The following is a 16,704-nucleotide window of genomic DNA, read 5'->3' as shown; positions in this document are numbered from 1 at the left end:
ATTCCATCTCTGATTTCTTCTATTACCAAGTGGTTTGTAAGCAGGGTGTTATTCAGTTTCCAGGTAATTGACTTTTTTCCTTGCTCTTTCTGTTGTTAATTTTTACCATGATGGCACTGAGGTCAGAGAAGATACTTTGTATTATCTCAACGTCTTGGATCTTGTTGAGAATTGCTCTGTGGCCTAAGATGTTGTCTATTCTGGAGAATGTTCCATGTGCTTTGGAAAAGAATGTGTACTTTGCAGCAGTTGGATGGTTTGTTCTATATATGTCTATGAGGTCAAGTTGGCTGATTGTGCCCTTTAGGTCTTCTGTATCTTTGCTGAGTTTCTGTTTAGATGTTCTGTCCTTTACTGACAGTGGTGTGTTGAAGTCTCCTACTATTATTGTGTAAACTGTCAATTTCTCTTTTCAGTACTGTTAGAGTTTGTTTTATATATTTTGGAGCCCTGTCATTGGGTGTGTAATTGTTTATTAAGGTTTTGTCTTCATGATGGATCATCCCTTTAATCATTATATAGTGTCCTTCTTTGTCTTTTATGCTGGATTTTGTTTTAAGTCTATTTTATCTGAGATTAGTATTGCCACTCCTGCTTTTTTTGGTAGTTGTTACCTTGATATATTTTTTTTCAACATTTGATTTTTAATAAAGTCACATCTTTGTTTCTAAGGTCTGTCTCTTGTAGTCAGCGTATCGATGAATCCTGTTTTTTTTATCCATTCTGTCACTGTCCGTCTCTTTACGGGTGCATTGAAGCCATTTACATTCAGTGTAATTATTGATAGATGTGAGTTTATTGCTGTCATTTTGTAGTGCTTTTTTTGTTGTGCTGATGTTTTCTTTGTTCTTCTTACTGTCCAGTGCTGAATTCCTTTTGTTTGCGGATTTTTTTTTTCATTTCTTTTCTTTTTGTAGGTTTTGTTTTAACTGAGACTTTATGTTTTTCGTCTTTATTTTTATGAGTATGTTTGTTAACTCTCTGTGTAGTTACCGTGAAATTTACCCTTATCTTTCTAAGTTTGAAGCAGTCTATTATTACTTGGTATCGTCTTGCCTTCCTCTCCATTAGAAGGTTCTATATCTACACTGTTTATTCCCTCTTTCATTGTTCTGATGTTGTTGTCATTTACAGATTAACTGCTCTGATTCCCTGTTGTATTTCTTCTGGTTTTAGATAGTCCTTGAGAATTCATTTCCTAGATTGATATCTGGCTGGTACGATCCTGCATCCTAAATTCAGCCTGTGAGCTGAAGTTGTTTTTTCTCAGATCGAAGGACTCCCTTTAATAATTCTTGTAAGTTTGGTTTGGTTTTTATATATTCCCTTAATTTCTGTTTATCTGGAAATGTCCTAATTTCACCATCATATTTGAACAAGAGTTTTGCAGGATATATTATTATTGGCTTGCACTTTTTTTTTTTCCTTAAAGGCATTATCTATATCATTCCATGCCTTCTTGCCTGCATGGTTTCTGCTGAGTACTCCAAGCTTAGTCTTATTGATTCTCCTTTGCAGATGACTTTTTGTTTGTCCCTAGCCACTCTTAAAATTCTCTCTTTACGTTTTGGTTTTGGCAGGTTTGATTATAATACGTCTTGGTGACTTTCTTTTGGGATCTGCTTTGTGTCGGGTTCAGTGAGCATCTTGGATAGATCAGGGAATTTTTCTGCCAGCAAATCTTCAACAATTCTCCCCCCCCGTTCTGGTACTCCAATCACTCATAGGTTATTCCTCTTGATAGAGTCCCACATAATTCTTAGGATTTCTTCATTTTTTCAATTTCTTTTATCTGATTTTTCCTTAGATAAATTGACGTCAAGTGCTTTATCTTCAATGTCACTAATTCTGACTTCCATTGCTTCCATTCTACTGCTATGACTTTCTATTGTGTTGTCTAATTCTGAAATTTTATTATTAAACTTCTGGATTTCTGTTTACTGTCTCTCTTTGGATTCTTGTAGCCTGTTAAATTTGTCATTATGCTCTTCTCTAATCTTCTTAGGCTCGTGTATTGGGTTGTCTGTGTGTTCCTTGGCTTGTTCTGCCTTTTGTCTGATATCCTTCCAGTTCTCTTGAAGAGTTCTGTATATTAATCTTTTGTATTCTACCTCTCATAATTCTAAGAAGCTTTCTTCCACTGGAAGATTTCTTGATTCTTTGTTTTGGGAGCTTTCTGAAGCTGTCAATGTCTGCCTCTTTATGTGATTTGATATTCACTGTTGTCTCTGAGGCATCAATAAGTTATGTTTATTTATTTATGTGTGCCTACTGTGTCCTAGCTTCTTGTATTGTTTTGTTTTGATATGCCCCAAGAGGCTGCTCATAAGAGGTAGTTTGATTATTGGTACATTTGAAGCTCTAACATCCTTTCTCCAGGTGGTTAGATCTGTTACTAGGTATGTGAGCCCTGGAGTCCATTTACTTCTCTTGTATGTATTCAGCACATGTGTCCAGGTTGCTGGTCACCAAATGTGTGGTGCAGGCTCTCACCTACAGTCCTAGATGAGCAGAGGTGATAGGCCACAGGAATCTGGCTGCAGTAGGGGGTCACACACTAAGCAAGGCAGCGGCTTGATGGCTGCCCCTGAGTGGGAGGAAATCAAGTTCCTATTCCCTAGAGTGCTTATGTGGGTGGGTTTTGCAGCTGGACGATGGGTGCCCAAAGCTGTTGGCTATAAGCACTGGGTTCCACCACTTATTCTTGGACCCCTCTCACAGGTGGCTAGGTGACATGGGTGGCTTAGTGGAACTGGCAGATTATTTATTCCTGTTTGTTAATTTGTTCCCTCTCCAAGGCTGGGAGAATAGTTCAGGGCACATGACAGGTCCTACTTCCAGCACAGGGGATGCAGCAATCACTGAAGCTGGCTTGGAACCAGGTACAGAGCAGGGATGGAGCAGGTGAACGGGAAAGAAAGTCTTCCCAAACCAATGGTTTGACTGGGGCATTCACATCATTTATCTATGAAGTCTTTTTACTACTATACAGGTATTTAAAGACTTAATAATCTTGGAATATCCTGACTATATGGTATTATGTCTCAAAATTATTATACAGTATATCTAAAGTTCTTTAAAAATAAGGTTAATCATCATAGTTAAAATATTTTCTAAAGTTTTTAAACTGACTTTGGTTCTGAATTTTTTAAAATTAGGAGTATTATGTTTACAAATTAATCACAGCCATATTAAGATTTGTCATCTGCAGATAAGTTTTTACTTTGCTGATTTGCTGAAAATGTTTGACCAAAATATCTCAACAAAAAGATGGACTATATTATACTTACGAAAAGAACTGTGACTAGACTGAATCAAGATTTCCAAAAACTCTTATGTAGAAGCTGATGAGTTCACAGACTATGATTGATCTGAAATCTTGTGGAACAGAAATTAACTACATAAGACTGAGTAAATGAACACTATGGGTTTTGTGTGGGAATATTGCTGGTGTTTTAAGGTCCTACTTTCCAGATATTTGAAACCATTTCCCTTTCTCCTAAATTATTTAACTAATCAGTTTAGATATTGTAACTCTTGAATTAGAAGTTGTTCTCTCATAAAAACAGTTTTGTGACACTTCTGCTTCTGAGAAAGCGACCCATGACTATTAACAGGTAAACCAAGGAGGGGCAGCTTGCCCTCGAGAAGAACATTTAGTATGTTTTCAACAGATTAATTGAAGACCTCCAACAGGAGAGGTCCATCCTATATTATCTTGCTAATCATGTATTCACTAATGAAAATCTGGTTGTCACGTGAATTTTTCTATACCTTCCGTTTCCTCTAGACAAAATTTGTATGCTCCTGATGGATATATGTTTTTGTGTGGTGGATCCAACTATGCTAGTTTAAATGATCCCTTTACAACTGACAGTGAGTTTATATGGGCAATCTCTTGTTTAGATTCCTGGTGAATGCATGGGCAACGCACTTTGAGAATTTTAAAATTACCTTTAGATATTCATAGTAATGATGCTAATAAATATTGAAAAAGTAATGTTAAATTGTTACACATTATAAAACAAGAGTCAAAAAGAAACCAATTGGTCCAGCACTCAGGGTATGGTTGGTAGCTTTAATTCCTAGTTATGATATAGCTGAATTGGAGAAATCTTCAAAAAAATTGTCAACCGCTATGGGACAAATAGTGGATGAAGTTGCTAAAGGGATAAAAACACAACAGTAATCTCTGACCTCATTAGCCAAGGTGACATGAGATAACAAAATAGCCTTAGATTTTTTATTAACCCAAAAAAGCGTAGTCTGTGCTATAGCGAATACCTCCTGCTGCATTTGGATAAATAACAGGAGAAGTAGAACAGGATATACATAGAATTAGACAGCAAGCTACTCGGTTACACACTGTAATGTCCTTACAAACACCAGATTTTATTTGGTTGGTTAAAGTCAGAAATAAGTACATGGGCTAGATCACTACTGCAAGGGATAGTAATATTCTTAGTCTGCATCCTGATAGTATTAGGCATAACAAAATTTATCTTCTACTTTCTTACACACCTAAAAGGGCAAAAGAAGGCCTCGGTCTAAAAGGTTGATGTACATTGAGTCTGCTCACTCCGGCAATGTGATTGATGAGAACATCACTCTTACTTAATAACCTGGTGAAGAACCAGAAGGTATCCTGTGGCAAACCAGCACCTTGAGTTTAAAGAGCCTGCCATGGCCACCATCTAAGGGCTTGACTAAGTCCAGGTATTGATCATCAATGTGTTATCTCCAATCTCCGATCAAAAGAAAAGAATGATTTAGGAGAAAATATTGGAGCCATTATTCCCTGTCCTTGAGCTTAACGAATGTGACCCAGCTGGAGATGGACTCACAAAGACTCATAAAGACACATCAACTGGCCACTGAGGTATAAAGACAATAGAAAAGATAATCTGGAAAAAAAATCTTTTAGGGGAACATTCACATAAACGGGGCATAAAAACCACTCTTTTTCCTTTAATATTTAGTAAATAGTTCTAAACCAACAAGAGGTCAGTAGCCACACTAAAGGGCCTAGGTCCAATATTTGCCCCTCCCCAAAAATATGCCAAAGAATTCCAAGCGGCTATAGTTCAAAATGGACACTGGTCTTGAATGACCAATGTACAAAAGGAAATGGAAGGAGTGAGACAGAGCCCCCAAAGTGCTGTGTTAAAAATCCTGTCTTCTTTGCTCGGCCTCCTCCCCCACAGTGTTGTATTAAAAATCCTGTTTCCTTTGCTGGGCTTCCTCCCCTCAGCTTTGCATTTGAATCCTGCTTTTGCTTGGAGGTTATATGTAAACTATGTAAACCCATTGCCCCTGTGTAGTATGATTAAGAATGTTGCTGACACAACTTGCCTGAACTCCCTTCTTGTAAATCCCTTAAAAGTAACTTGCCTGCCTGCTCTTGGAGAGCAGTCTTGGCAGCAGCAGCTCTGACTGACTCCTTTTCCTTGTACAATGAAATAAAAGTGCCTTTCCTGTTCTTCCACCTCGGTGTCTCGTTTATTGGCCAATACAAGTCATGCTGAGTAAGAACCTGGGGTTTCCACCCAGTAACATAAGAATGTCCAATATTATCTTTTCTATTCTAATTACTGGCAATGTTAACCAATTTAATAAGGAAATAAAATGAGCTATAAGCTATTGGGACTGGAAAAAAATAGCAAACTCTCATTACTTGTGTATCATTTCCTTATTCATGTTCAAAATCTAAAAGAATCTATAAAAAAGTATTAGAATTAAAAAGTGAATTTAGCATGTCACCGGATAAAAGGTCTATACAGAAAAATCAGTTGCATGTCTATAAACTAGAAATAAATAGAAAATATATTTACAATGTAATGTTATGATTTATATAATAACATAAAGTTAGCGAAAACCTAGTAACATGTCTGGCAAAGATGTTCAGTGTTTTAAAGAAAATGCTATAAAATATTGTTGAGAAAATGAAAGATCTAAACAAATGAAGATATACATCTGTGCATGTTTACGGTTTGGAAGAATCAACATTGAAATCATTTCAGATCACCCCAAATCAGTCTATGAATTCCACAAACAAAATCCTACCAGCCTGGTTTCCTCTGCTACCCCAGGGGCTACTGACAAGTTGATTTATATTTCAATGAAAATGTAAAGAGCCAAGTTTCTCACTCAAACCTTTGCCATCAAGTGGATTCAGACTCATAGCAACCCTATAGGACAGGGTAGAACTTCCCCACAAGGTTTCCAAGGCTGTTATTTTATGGAAGCAGACTGCCACATCTTTCTCCTGTGGGGCGGCTGGTGGGTTTGAACTGTGGACGTTTTGGTTAGTAGCTGAGCACTTAATGGCTGTGCCACCAGGACTCCTTGAGCCAAAATTAACCTTGATGAAAAAGAAGAAGTAAATAAGTAATAACAGATTCCAAGGCCTTTATAAAGTGTTAATACAAGGTGGTATTAGCTCCAGGATAGATAAATAGACCTAAACCCAGAATTTAAGGTCCAGAAAAACACCTAGGATTCTAAAGACAGGTGATTTATGACTGAAATATTGATTCAGAAAAATAGGAAAAAGAAGGAATTCTAGACCACATCCAGAAATAAAAGCAATAAACCTTAAACTATGCAAAAATTAATTCCAGGTGGATTTTAAAGATTAGAAAATAAATTTCTGAACTACAATGAAGAATATTTTTATGATCTGGAGGTAAGAAATTTTTTCTAAACAGGACACAAAAAGCACCAAATGTAGGAAATTTGTTGAATTGAACTATATTAAAATATTAGAAGTTAGAATAGGGATTATTCTGGAGGATAATGGGAGCTCTGGTGGCACAGTGGTTAAGTGCTGTGACTGCTGAGGGTCCCTATGAGTCTGAATTAACTCAGTGGCAACAGGTTTGGTTACAGGGTTTGGAGGATAATGGAGGAAGTGGTGATTAGGACGGTTGCTGGTAATGTGCTATTTCTTTATCGGAATGTAGAATGCATTGATATGTTCACTCTGTAATAAATTTTTGAGCATTTATGATTTGTCCACATTTCTATATGCACGTTATGCATATTAACATTGTTGGTAACTGCCATTGAGTCAGCCTTCAACTCACAGTGACTCATGCGCAATGGGTCAGACCATCGTGATCCATAAGTTTTTCACTGGTTGATTTTTGGAAGTAGATCACCAAACCTTTCTTTGTAGTTTTTCTTAGTCTGGAAGCTATGTTGAAACCTGTTCAGAACTGAAGCAATATGCAAGTCTTCACTGCCAAGACAAGTGGTAGCTGCACTGGCTGGGAATCAAACCCAGAAGTCCTTCACGGAAGGTGATAATTTTTCCACTGAACCACAGCTGCCCTTTATGCATGTTAATAAAAATGTTAAAAAATATATAACATTTAATTACAGGGTAATTATATGGTTGCATGCAAGGTTGAAATCTTAATTTAACTACTTATAAATATGTACAATAGATATAAAATATATAATAAATACAATATTGTAAGTAAATTTCCATTTATATCAGTTTGATGCTTAGTAAAAATGGGAGTCGAAAGCTCTATGTATTTGCAGTATTACATGAATTTTGTCAACATATATGTATTTGATATGAATATACATGAAAATACAGAAAGAAATACAAAAACATTCTAACAAAATTTGAGATAAATGTGATTTGTAATTTTATATATTTCTGTGTTTTTTATTTAGAGAAAATATAGGAATGTTTTAATGATAGTTTTGAAACCCGTAAATTAACATATATTTGCATGTGTGTAAATACATATCCTTTTGGGAATGGAGACATTAAATTTCATTACAAACTTTCCAGTCCACTTGGTGGTTATATTCCTCATGTTAATAAATTACAATTTAAATTAACCAATATGGGTTTAAAAAATGCAAGTCAATCACAATAAAGACATTTCAGAAAAAGAAGAAAAAATTGAACTCAACCATTCCTTGTTCTACTACCATTGCACAAATATCTTTTGATTTTTCTTTCTTCCCTGTTATATGTTTTATTGATTTTAAAACATAATTTTATTACTCTCAACATTATATTTTCATCTTTTCTCCAAGTTCTTTATTATTTCACTTTTAATATTAGCAATATCTTTAGGGGCAAGGTGCTATCAAACTTAGTTTTTGGTATTTTTGAAGTTTTTGCTATTTAAATATTAACATGGTGATGGTGGTAGTTGGGTGCCCTGAAGTCAATTCAGACTCATAATAACCCCATGTGACAGAGTAGAACTGCCCCATAGAGTTTTCCTGGTGTAGTCTTTATGGAAGCAGATTGCCAGGTCTTTTTTCTTTAGAGACACTGGGCCACTGGTTTTATCAGCCAGCCTTTTGGTTAGCAGCAAAGCGCTAACTCTTGCTCCACCAAGGTGCCTTAAATAACAATATAGTAGATATTTTTCTCTTACCATTGAATTTTACCTGAAACCTGTGATATTGGAAATTAGTAATGGTTAAAGAAATCCCCCCACCCTTTGTCTTCAGGAAAATGACTTGCAAATAGCCACCATCCCCATATGGCTTAAACAAGACTCATGGATGCCTCTTGTTTACCTAGGACAAGGTCAGACACAGACCCTCCAAATTCCCATTCCTTTTACCTTATGAATGAGTAACTGAGTTTCTTTTAACCCTTTTTCAGGGTTCCTCCCTGGGAATAGGTGGGCTTCAGTTTGAAACATTCTGAATGTACTATCTGATAAAGTCACTCTTTCGTCCCACTTTCCCACACCTGCGTTTTTTCTATCCTTGTTTACTCTCAGCCTCTATAAGAGAAAAATACTTTATATGTTTATTTGTTCTTGCCTTTTTATATAAGTAAACCAAAACTAAACCAAACCCATTGCCATTGAGTCGATGATGCAATATCTGTCCTTTTGTGATTGACTTATTTCACTCAGCATAATGTCTTCAAGTTACATCCATGTTGTAGCATGTACATGGACTTCATTTCTCCATGTGGCTGAGTAGCATTCCATTGTAGGTCTGTATGACATTTTGTTTATCCATTTATCCCTTGATGGGAAATTAGGTTGTTTCCACCTTTTGGCTATTGTGAATTGTGCTGCAATGAACATTTTGTGTACATACATGTTCATGTTGCTGCTTTCATGTCCCTTGCATATATTCCTAGCAGTAGAATTGCTAGGTCATATAGTAGTTCTAGTTTTTTGAGGAACTTCCACCTGTTTTTCACAATGGCTGTATCATTTGGCATTCCCACCAGCAATGGATAGGATTCCAGTTTCCTCACATCCTAGCCAGTATTTGTTATTCTCTGTTTTTGGTTTGGTTTGATTTATTTTAGTGATCCTAGAGAGGGAGTGAAATGCTATCTCATTGTGATTTTGATTTGCACCTCTCTGATGGCTGAAGATGTTGAACATCTCTTCATGTGTTTGTTGGCCATCTTAATATCCTGTTTGGAGAAATTCCTATCCATGTAATTTACCCATTTTGACTGGGTTATTTGTCCTTTTCTTTTTCCCCCTTTGGGTTTAGTTGTTGAAATCTTATATATGTGCTAATTATTAGATTCTTATGGGATATATGGTCACCAAAGATATTCTCCTAATCAGCAGCTTGTAGTTTCACTTTTTTGGTAAAGTGTTTTGATGAATGGAAGCATTTAATTTTGTGAGCTCCCATTTATTTATTTTGTCTTCTGCTGTTCATGTTTTTGTTATTAAATCAGATAATCCATTGTTAAAATCTAGGCCTGATAGCCTTGCCCTGTATTTTCTTCTAAGAATTTTATGGTTTTAGGTTTAATATTGGGTCCTTAATCTATTTTGAATTTGTTTTTGTGTCTGTTGTGAGGCACATCTCCTGTTTCCTTTCTCAGCATGTGGAAATCCAATTTTTCCACCACTGTTCGTTAAAGAGATTCTTCTTTCCCCATTGAATAGACTTAGAACCCTTGTTAAAAATCAGTTTATCATAGGTGTGTGGGTTTATTTATGGACTCTCAATTCTACTCCATTGTCCTATGTGTCAGTCATTACACTAGCATCTAGCTGGTTTGATCACCTTAGCCGTATAATATGTTTTGAAATTAGTTAGTGTTAGTTCTCCTACTTTATTCTTTTTCTTCAGAATTGCTTTAACTATTCAGGGCTTTTTGCCATTCCATATGAAATTAAAAGTTAATTTTTTCCATTTCTGAAAAGAAGGCTGTTGGAATTTTGATTGAGGTGTGTTGAATCTCTAGATCACTTTGGGTAGTATTGATATCTTGACAATACTAAGTCTTCCAATCCATGAACATGGAAGATCTTTCCATTCATTTAAGTCTTCTTTAATTTCTTTCAGGAATGTTTTATAATTTTTATTGTATAAGTCTTTCACTCCTTGGTTAAATTTATTTGTACATTTTTTATTCTGTTAGATTCTATTGTAAATGGAATCATTTTCCTTATTTCCCTTGCATATTTCTCATTGCTGGTGTATAGAAACCCAACAGATTTTTGTTTGTTGACCTTGTACCCTGCAACTTTGATACACTCCCCTCTTTTAGCTCTAGAAGCTTTCTTATGGATTCTTTGGGATTTTCTAAATATAGGATCATGTCATTTGTGAATGTTGTCATTGTTGTTAGGTGATGTTGAGTTGGTTCCGACTCATAGTGACTCTGTGTACTACAGAACGAAGCACTGCTCCGTCCTGCGCCATGCTCACAATCGTTGTTACGCTTGAGCCCATCATTGCAACCACTGTGTCAAGCCATCTCTTTGAGAATCTTCCTCTTTTTTGCTGACCCTGTACTTTACCAAGCATGATATCCTTCTCCAAGGACTTGTCCCTCCTGATAACATGTCCAAAGTATGTGAGACAAAGTCTCACCATCCCTGCCTCTAAGGACCAATCTGCCTGTACTTATTTTGAGACAAATTTGTTCCTTCTTCTGGCAGTCCATGGTATATTCAATATTCACCACCAACACCACAATTTAAAGGTGTCCATTCTTCTTTGGTCTTTCTTATTCATTTTTCAGCTTTTGCATGCATATGATGCAATTGAAAATACCATGGCTTGGGTCAGGCACACCTTAGTCTTCAAGGTGACATCTTTGCTTTTTAATTTTAAAGGGGTCTTTTGCAGTAGATTTGCCCAGTGCAATGCATCTTTTGATTTCTTGACTGCTGCTTCCATGGGCGTTGATTGTGGATCCAAGTAAAATGAAATCCTTGACAATTTCAATCTTGTCTCTGTTTATCATGATGTTGCTTATTAGTCAAGTTGTGAGGATTTTTGTTTTCTTTATGTTGAGGTGTAATCCATACTGAAGGCTGTGGTCTTTGACCTTTATCAATAAGTGCTTCAAGTCCTCTTCTTTCAGCAAGCAAGGTTATGTCATCTACACAACCTAGGTTGTTAATGAGTCTTCCTCCAGTCCTGATGCCCTGTTCTTCACATAGTCCAGATTCTCAGATTAATTTGCTCAGCGTACAGATTGAATAGGTATGGTGAAAAGATACAACCCTGATGCACACCTTTCCCGACTTTAAACCATGCAGTATCCCCTTGTTCTGTCCGAACAACTGCCTCTTGATCTATGTACAGTTCCTCATGAGCACAATTAAGTGTTCTGGAATTCCCGTTCTTCGCAATGTTATCCATAATTTGTTATGATCCACACAGTCAAATGCTTTTGCATAGTCAATAAAACACAGGTAAACATCCGTCTGATATTCTCTTTCAGCCAGGATCCATCTGACATCAGTAATGATATCCCTGGTTCCATGTACTCTTCTGAATCTGGCCTGAATTTCTGGCAGTTCCTTGTCGATATACTGCTGCAGCTGCTTTTGAGTGACCTTCAACAAAATTTTACTTGCATGTGATATTAAAGATATTGTTCAATAATTTCTGCATTCGGTTGGATTGCCTTTCTTGAGAATAGGCATAAATATGGATCTCTTCCAGTCGGTTGGCCAGGTAGCTGTCTTCCAAATTTCTTGGCATAGACACATGAGCACTTCCAGCACTGTATCCATTTGTTGAAACATCTCAACTGATATTCCATCAATTCCTGGAGCCTTGTTTTTCACCAATGCTTTCAGTGCAGCTTGGACTTCTTCCTTTAGTTGCATCAGTTCCTGATCGTATACTACCTCTTGAAATGGTTGAAAGTCAACAAATTCGTTTTGGTATAATGACTCTGTGTATTCCTTCCATCTTCTGTTGATGGTTCCTGTGTAGTTTAATCATTTGTGAACTAAGATAATTTTACTACTTTTTTTCTGATTTTGATACCATTTATTTATTGGTCTTATTGCTCTGGCTAGGACTTCTAATACAATACTGTATAAGTGTGACGAGAGCAGGTGTCTTTGTCTTGTTCCCAATATCAAGGTGAAAGCTCTCAATCTTTCTTCATTAAGTATAACGTTGGCTATTTGTTTTTTCATATATGTCCTGAATCATACTGAGGAACTTCTATTCCAATCTGCATGAGGGTTTTTAATCAAGAAATGGTGATAGATTTTATCAAATGCTTAACCTGCATCCATCATATGGTTCTTTTCCTTTGTTCTATTGATGTGATGTATTACATTGATTGATTTTCTAATGCTGAACTATCCTTGCATTCCTGAAATTAATCCCATATGCTCATGCTGTATGACACTTTTTAATATGCTATTTGATTCTGTTCACTAGTATTTTGTTGATGCTTTTTGTATCAATATTCATAAAGGATATTGACCTGCAGTATTCTTTTCTTGTTGTGCCATTGTCTTGTTTTGGTATCAGGTTTATGTTTGCTTCATACAATGAATTAGGAAGTTTTCCTTCCCTCCTATCTTTTGGCAGAGTTTAAACAGGATTAGTGTCAATTTGCTAAATGATTGAATTCCTTAGTGAAGCCATCTGGTTCAGGCCTTTGTTGGGAGATTTTTGATCACTGATTCAATCTCTTCACTTGTTGCGTGTCTGTTGTGATTTTCTATTTCCTCTTGAGACAGTTTGGGTAGTTTGTGTGCTTAAAAAAATTTGTCCATTTCATCTAGGTTATCTAGTTTCTTGCTGTACAGTTGTTCATAGTATTCTCTCATAATTTGCTTTATTTCTGTCAGGTCAATTGTAGTGTCTCCACTTTCATGTCTTATTTTGGTTATTTGCATCTTTTTTCTTTTTTTCCTCATCAGTCTAGCTGAAAGTTTGTCAACTTTATTCATTTTTTGAAAGAACCAACTTCTGGTTTTGTTGATTCTATTATTTTCTATTTTCGATTTCATTTATTTCTACTCTGATATTTGTTATTTCCTTTCTTCTGGTAGTTTTAGCTTAATTTGCTCTTTTCTTTCTAGTTCCTCAAGTTGTAGAATTACACTTTTGATTTGAGATGTTTTTTATTTTTTTATGTAGGCATATATTGCTATATGTTTCCCTTGAGTACTGCCTTCACTGCATCCCATAAGTTTTGGTATATTCTGCTTTATTTTCATTTGACTCTAAGTAATTTGTGATATCACTTTTGATTTCTTCCTTGACCCATTGGTAGGTTAATAGTGTGTTGTTCAATTTCCATATGTTTGTGTATTTTTCAGGGTTTTTTTTTCTGTTATGATTTCTAGTTTCATTCCATTGTGGTCAGAGGAAATTCTTCGTATGATTTCAATATTTTTAAATTTATTGAGATTTGATTTGTGCCCTAACATGTATTCTACCTTGGGAATGATTCATATTCACTGGAGTAGAATGTACATAGTGCTACTGTTGGATAAAATATTCTATTCAGGTCTTCTGTTTCCTTGTTGATTTTCTTTCTAGATGTTCTGTTCAGTATGAAATGTGGTTTATTATAGTATGGAACTATTATTGTAGTGCTGTCTTTTTCTCACTTCAATTTTATCAGTGTTCACTGTATATATTTAGGTATTCCAGTGTTGAGTGCATATATGTTTATGACCGTTAAATCTTCTTGATGAATTGACCCTTTGTCACTATATAATGTCCATCATTACATCTTCTAAATTATTTTATCTTAAAATCCACTCTGCCTGGTATTAAGATTGCCATCCCAGTTCTCTTTTGGTTATTATTTGCGTGGGATATTTTTGTCCATCCTTCACTTTCAACCTATTTGTGTCCTTGGGTCTAAAGTGTGTCTCTTGTAAACAGCATATAGTTGGATTGTGTTTGTTTTGTTTTGTTTTAATCCATTCTGCCACTGTCTGACTTTGCATTGGAACATTTAGTTCATTTACATTGACTGTAATTACTGATAAGAAGTGACTTACTTCTGCCATTTTGCTGTTTGTTTTTTGTATGTCTTAAGCCTTCTTTGTGTTTGTCCTTTACTACTGCTTGCTTTTGTGTTTTGTTGCTTTATTGTAGTGAGCCATTTTTGTTCCCTTCTCTTTTCCTTTACTGTGTGTTTTTTTTTTTGGTATTTTCTTGATGGTTACATTTAACATCTTGCATTTATAAAATCCTAGGGTAAGTTGATACTATCTTATCTTCAGTAACATACAAAAGATTGTATACATATACAGCCCCACTTTGCTGTTGCTGTCACCGATTATTTCATTATATTTCATGTGTACTTTAACATAATTTTATTCTTGCTTTTTATACATTTGTCATTAAAAAGTATAAAGGGCAAAATAATTAGAATTATCAAGCATGAATACATTATTACTCATCCTTGTACTTGTCCATGCAATTACCTTTCCAGAAGGTCTTTCTTTTTATGTATCACTTTGAATTATTTTCTAGCATCTTTTCTCTCTCATCTTCAGGACTCCCATTAATAATTTTTGTAGGGCCTATTGGGTATATATGAACTCTCTCAGCTTCTTTTTGTCTGGGAATGATTTTGCTTCAGCCACATTCTTGGAGTATAGTTTTGCCGGACAGTTTCATTCTATTCTTGGTTGACAGTTTCTTTTTTTTCTTTCATCACCTTAAATATATCATTCAATTGCCTTCTGGCCTCCGATGTTTCTGAGAAGAAGTCAGCATTTAATCTTATTGAGAATCCTTTATATGTGATTATTTGCTTCTCTGTTACTGCTTTAAGGAGTCTCTCTTTATCTTTTCTTTTTGAGAGACTGATTATGATGTATCTCCTTGTAGATCTCTTTGAGTTTATCCTGCTGGGATTTCTTTGACCTTCTTGGATTTGTAGATTCATGACCTTCATCAGATTTGGGGAATTTTTTGTCATTATTGCTTCAAATATTCTTTCTGTCTCTTTCTCCCTCACCCATTTCCTTCTGGAATTCCTATGATGTGTATATTAAGTCTCTCATGCTCCATAATTCCATTAATCTTTGATCAGCACCATTGAGCCCCTGTTCTTGTTGCCCTTCAGTCTCTGAATATCTAGTATCTTATTCCACAATTTCCTGATTCTTTCATCTGCCTGAACAAATTTGTTGTTAAATCTTTCTATTGTGTTTCACATTTCAGTTATCATCTCTTTCGGATGCAATAATTTTGTTTGATTTCTCTCTCTCTCTTTTTTTAATTTTTATTTTGTTCATGCATTGTTTTCCTTATTTCTTTTTGATCTTTGTCTATGTTATCCCTTAGTTCTTTGATTATGTTTAGTGTTGTTGCATTATATTCTTCCATTCTGTTCATTATATAGGCTTCTCTACATACAATTTTATTCACTTAGCTTTTTCATTTAGATGGGCCACTATTTCTCTTATGTTTGTGTGTCTGGTGATTTTTTTTTTTTTTTTGTTGGGGAACTGGAATTTACAAGTGTGTTAACTTTCTCAGTTCTCCTCAATATTTTTTTATTGTACTTTTTTTTAGAATTTAACAAACTACCTTTATTTCATATAAAAATAAAAACAATTAACACCAGAATTATTCATTGATTCAAAAATCCCAAAGTGGTTATATAACATGCATTCCATTTTTATATATCATTATACATTTTAAAGGGGTAACATCACTGCTATTTTCAGGAAACCAGCCTAAGGTTTCTAATGTACCTTGTATATCTATGCCCTTGATTTTTTTTCTTTTAATTTTTTTGTTATAATTAAATGAAGTTTACATTTCAAGTTAGTCTCTCATACAAAATTTTTTTTACATACATTGTTATGAGACCCTAATTGCTCACCCCATTCTGTGACAGCACACTCCTCCTTTCCACCCCTGATTCCCCATGAACATTCAACCAGCTCCTAACCCTCTCTGCCTTCCCATCTCACCTCTGGCCGGAAGCTGCCCCTTTGGTCTCTTGCATCTACTTGTCTAAGAGGCACACTCTTCACAAGTATCACATTATGACCCAGAGTCCAGTTCAATCCCTGTCTGAAGAGTTGGCCTCGGAAATTGTTTTAGTTCTGGACTGAGAGTCCAGAGGCCATGCTTTCCAGGGCGCCTCCAGTCTCAGTCAGACCATTAAGTCTGGTCTTCTTACTAGAATTTCAGTTCTGCCCCCCATCCTTCTACTGCTACATCAGGGACCCTCTGTTGTGTTCCCTGTCTGGACATTCATTGGTGGTAGCTGGGTACCATCTAGTTCTTCTGATCTCAGGCTGATGAAGTCTCTGGTTTATGTGGCCCATTCTGTCTCTTGGGTTAATACTTTCCTTGTGTCTTTGGTGTTCTTTGTTCTCCTTTACTCCCAGTTGTTGGGACCAATTGATGCCTCTTAGATGGCTGCTTGCAAGCATTTAAGACCAGATGCCACTCACCAAAGTAGGATGCAGAACATTTTCTTGATAAGCTTTGTTA

Source organism: Trichechus manatus, unplaced genomic scaffold (genome assembly GCF_000243295.1).
Source record: "Trichechus manatus latirostris isolate Lorelei unplaced genomic scaffold, TriManLat1.0 scaffold00166, whole genome shotgun sequence".
Taxonomy (NCBI): Eukaryota; Metazoa; Chordata; class Mammalia; order Sirenia; family Trichechidae; genus Trichechus; species Trichechus manatus.
The sequence above is the reverse complement of the archived record's forward strand: the minus strand, read 5'-3'. Positions refer to the sequence as shown.